The sequence below is a fragment of the Pseudophryne corroboree genome, unplaced genomic scaffold (assembly GCF_028390025.1).
Source record: "Pseudophryne corroboree isolate aPseCor3 unplaced genomic scaffold, aPseCor3.hap2 scaffold_381, whole genome shotgun sequence".
Lineage (NCBI taxonomy): Eukaryota > Metazoa > Chordata > Amphibia > Anura > Myobatrachidae > Pseudophryne > Pseudophryne corroboree.
This window is the reverse complement of record NW_026970029.1, coordinates 560-4786: the sequence shown is the minus strand read 5'-3', so window position 1 is coordinate 4786 and position 4227 is coordinate 560. Positions and strand designations below refer to the sequence as shown.

Genomic DNA, 4227 nt, shown 5'->3' with positions numbered 1-4227 from the left:
AACGAAGGACACTAGAAAGAAAATTTTAAAGCCTCCTGTTAGGCCATCATCTACACGACATAGCCCTGAATTTTCCAATGCGTAGCTCTTTGCAAAAGAGAGATATTGGCAAGGAAAAGCTGTCTTGTACCTTTGCATTTTTCTCCCAAACGAAGGACACTAGAAAGAAAATTTTAAAGCCTCCTGTTAGGCCATCATCTACACGACATAGCCCTGAATTTTCCAATGCGCAGCTCTTTGCAAAAGAGAGATATTGGCAAGGAAAAGCTGTCTTGTACCATTGCATTTTTCTCCCAAACGAAGGACACTAGAAAGAAAATTTTAAAGCCTCCTGTTAGGCCATCATCTACACGACATAGCCCTGAATTTTCCAATGCGCAGCTCTTTGCAAAAGAGAGATATTGGCAAGGAAAAGCTGTCTTGTACCTTTGCATTTTTCTCCCAAACGAAGGACACTAGAAAGAAAATTTTAAAGCCTCCTGTTAGGCCATCATCTACACGACATAGCCCTGAATTTTCCAATGCGCAGCTCTTTGCAAAAGAGAGATATTGGCAAGGAAAAGCTGTCTTGTACCATTGCATTTTTCTCCCAAACGAAGGACACTAGAAAGAAAATTTTAAAGCCTCCTGTTAGGCCATCATCTACACGACATAGCCCTAAATTTTCCAATGCATAGCTCTTTGCAAAAGAGAGATATTGGCAAGGAAAAGCTGTCTTGTACCTTTGCATTTTTCTCCCAAACGAAGGACACTAGAAAGAAAATTTTAAAGCCTCCTGTTAGGCCATCATCTACACGACATAGCCCTGAATTTTCCAATGCGCAGCTCTTTGCAAAAGAGAGATATTGGCAAGGAAAAGCTGTCTTGTACCTTTGCATTTTTCTCCCAAACGAAGGTCACTAGAAAGAAAATTTTAAAGCCTCCTGTTAGGCCATCATCTACACGACATAGCCCTGAATTTTCCAATGCGTAGCTCTTTGCAAAAGAGAGATATTGGCAAGGAAAAGCTGTCTTGTACCTTTGCATTTTTCTCCCAAACGAAGGACACTAGAAAGAAAATTTTAAAGCCTCCTGTTAGGCCATCATCTACACGACATAGCCCTGAATTTTCCAATGCGCAGCTCTTTGCAAAAGAGAGATATTGGCAAGGAAAAGCTGTCTTGTACCATTGCATTTTTCTCCCAAACGAAGGACACTAGAAAGAACATTTTAAAGCCTCCTGTTAGGCCATCATCTACACGACATAGCCCTGAATTTTCCAATGCGCAGCTCTTTGCAAAAGAGAGATATTGGCAAGGAAAAGCTGTCTTGTACCTTTGCATTTTTCTCCCAAACGAAGGTCACTAGAAAGAAAATTTTAAAGCCTCCTGTTAGGCCATCATCTACACGACATAGCCCTGAATTTTCCAATGCGTAGCTCTTTGCAAAAGAGAGATATTGGCAAGGAAAAGCTGTCTTGTACCTTTGCATTTTTCTCCCAAACGAAGGACACTAGAAAGAAAATTTTAAAGCCTCCTGTTAGGCCATCATCTACACGACATAGCCCTGAATTTTCCAATACTTGACTGCATAATTTGTGTTTCCCCTGGTCGGCTCTCATATAATTCAGATCTCTTTGTCTCAGGTCTCTCTCCAGCCTAGTTTGCTGTCTGTTTCCACTTCCCTTTTCTTGAGCCGCTCCCTTCTATGCCCTTGCGCACTATCCTGACTTCTCCCGTCTGCTTACTTTGTGCCTTCCAACGCACAATGCGAACTACAGGTAGTGCTGCAGGGCCCACACCCTTTTATTTGCCTTACAGAGCAGCTCTGGAGCTGTTACAGTGCCCAGCTGCTGCAAGAAATCAGCTTGAATGCTTCAGGGGCTGGGGCATAGCCAACATGAGCCCCACACCGAATGAGGGTGCAGGTGTTTAATGCGAACTAGGGGTCATCCAAGCGCCGCAAAAGGCCGCCATGCCCTGCACGCCCCTTTTCTCTTTTCATATGCAGATGAGGGTTGAAGCCAACTTTGACCCACTGCTTGGATGACATCACCATATGCAAATCCATCTGCTGCAGGCCTTCCCCCAGGAATGCTTGTACTAGTTGTTGCATTTGGTTTGTTGTTTGGGGGTGCTTCAGTATTAGGCAGCCTTCTGCCCTCCCATGTTCATCTGAAAATATGTGTTCTCCCTGCAGTTGTTGTCCCCAGATGAGAGTTCCCTTGTGCTGCCTCAGTTGAATCTCCTTTACTTGACAGAGATGTGCCTGAGCAGCGGCCCTCCCCAGCCCTATCCCAAATCATACTTATTTTGCATAGGAGATACCATGGTCATGAAGATTGTTCTCCCAGGGTGAGGTTCATTCATTGCATTCTGGGTATGCTGACCCCTGTGATTTCCCCAAATGTGGGAAACTCGACTGCATTATTTGTGGTAGAGGGGGACTGTGTTTGTGCTTTCCTCTGGTCAGCTCTGGTAAAAGTCAGATTTCTTTGTCTCAGATCTTCCTCTAGCCTTGTTCCTCTTTCAAGAGTTCCCTTGTGCTGCCTCAGTTGGATCTCCTTCACTTGACAGGGGGGTGCCCGAGCAGCGACCCTCCCCAGCTCTAGCCCAACTCCTACTTACCTGCCAGGTGAGATACTATGATCATGAAGGTGCTTCTCCCAGGGCAAGGCTCACCCATTGCACTCTGGGTGTGCTGCTCCTGCAATTTCCCCAAATGTGGGACACTTGACTGCATAATTTGTGTTTCCCCTGGTCGGCTCTCGTATAATTCAGATCTCTTTGTCTCAGGTCTCTCTCCAGCCTAGTTTGCTGTCTGTTTCCACTTCTCTTTTCTTGAGCCGCTCCCTTCTATGCCCTTGCGCACTATCCTGACTTCTCCCGTCTGCTTACTTTGTGCCTTCCAATGCACAATGCAAACTACAGGTAGTGCTGCAGGGCCCACACCCTTTTACTTGCCTTACAGAGCAGCTCTGGAGCTGTTACAGTGCCCAGCTGCTGTAAGAAATCAGCGTGAATGCTTCAGGGGCTGGGGCATAGCCAACATGAGACCCACACCGAAGGAGGGTGGAGATGTTTAATGTGAATTAGGGGTCATCCAAGCGCCACAAAAGGACGCCATGCCCTGCACATCCCTTTTTTCTTTTCATATGCAGACGAGGGTTGAAGCCAACTTTGACCCACTGCTTGGATGACATCACCATATGCAAATCCATCTGCTGTAGGCCTTCCCCCAGGAATGCTTGTACTAGTTGTTGCATTTGGTTTGTTGTTTGGGGGTGCTTCAGTATTAGGCAGCCTTCTGCCCTCCCATGTTCATCTGAAAATATGTGTTCTCCCAGCAGTTGTTGTCCCCAGATGAGAGTTCCCTTGTGCTGCCTCAGTTGAATCTCCTTTACTTGACAGAGATGTGCCTGAGCAGCGGCCCTCCCCAGCTCTATCCCAAATCATACTTATTTTGCATAGGAGATACCATGGTCATGAAGATTGTTCTCCCAGGGTGAGGTTCATTCATTGCATTCTGGGTATGCTGACTCCTATGATTTCCCCAAATGTGGGAAACTCGACTGCATTATTTGTGGTAGTGGGGGACTGTGTTTGTGCTTTCCTCTGGTCAGCTCTGGTAAAAGCCAGATTTCTGTGTCTCAGATCTTCCTCTAGCCTTGTTCTTCTTTCGAGAGTTCTCTTGTGCTGCCTCAGTTGGATCTCCTTCACTTGACAGGGGGGTGCCCGAGCAGCGACCCTCCTCAGCTCTTGCCCAACTCCTACTTACCTGCCAGGTGAGATACTATGATCATGAAGGTGCTTCTCCCAGGGCAAGGCTCACCCATTGCACTCTGTGTGTGCTGCTCCAGCTATTTCCCCAAATGTGGGAAACTCGACTGAATAATTTGTGTTTCCCCTGGTCGGCTCTCGTATAATTCAGATCTCTTTGTCTCAGGTCTCTCTCCAGCCTAGTTTGCTGTCTGTTTCCACTTCTCTTTTCTTGAGCCGCTCCCTTCTATGCCCTTGCGCACTATCCTGACTTCTCCCGTCTGCTTACTTTGTGCCTTCCAACGCACAATGCGAACTACAGGTAGTGCTGCAGGGCCCACACCCTTTTAGTTGCCTTACAGAGCAGCTCTGGAGCTGTTACAGTGCCCAGCTGCTGCAAGAAATCAGCTTGAATGTTCTTCGTTGATTGATGGAAGAAACATCTTACAAAAACTCTCCAGATTATTGACTTTTTAAAGTTTTTCTAGGA

The 4227-nt window shown here is 46.4% G+C and overlaps 4 non-coding genes across 4 annotated transcripts; all 4 read left to right on the top strand.

Moving 5' to 3' along the window:
• The first annotated feature begins 2282 nt into the window (after nt 1–2282).
• LOC135022087 (U1 spliceosomal RNA) lies at nt 2283–2446 on the top strand. The gene has a single exon (XR_010219254.1). It is a non-coding gene; the product is annotated as a U1 spliceosomal RNA (small nuclear RNA).
• Nucleotides 2447–2598: 152 nt separating this feature from the next.
• On the top strand, nt 2599–2761 carry LOC135022051 (U1 spliceosomal RNA). The gene has a single exon (XR_010219218.1). It is a non-coding gene; the product is annotated as a U1 spliceosomal RNA (small nuclear RNA).
• A 671-nt stretch (nt 2762–3432) lies between these two features.
• LOC135022093 (U1 spliceosomal RNA) lies at nt 3433–3596 on the top strand. The gene has a single exon (XR_010219260.1). It is a non-coding gene; the product is annotated as a U1 spliceosomal RNA (small nuclear RNA).
• Nucleotides 3597–3748: 152 nt separating this feature from the next.
• Nucleotides 3749–3911, top strand: LOC135022077 (U1 spliceosomal RNA). Its single transcript, XR_010219243.1, has one exon. It is a non-coding gene; the product is annotated as a U1 spliceosomal RNA (small nuclear RNA).
• Nucleotides 3912–4227: the final 316 nt, after the last annotated feature.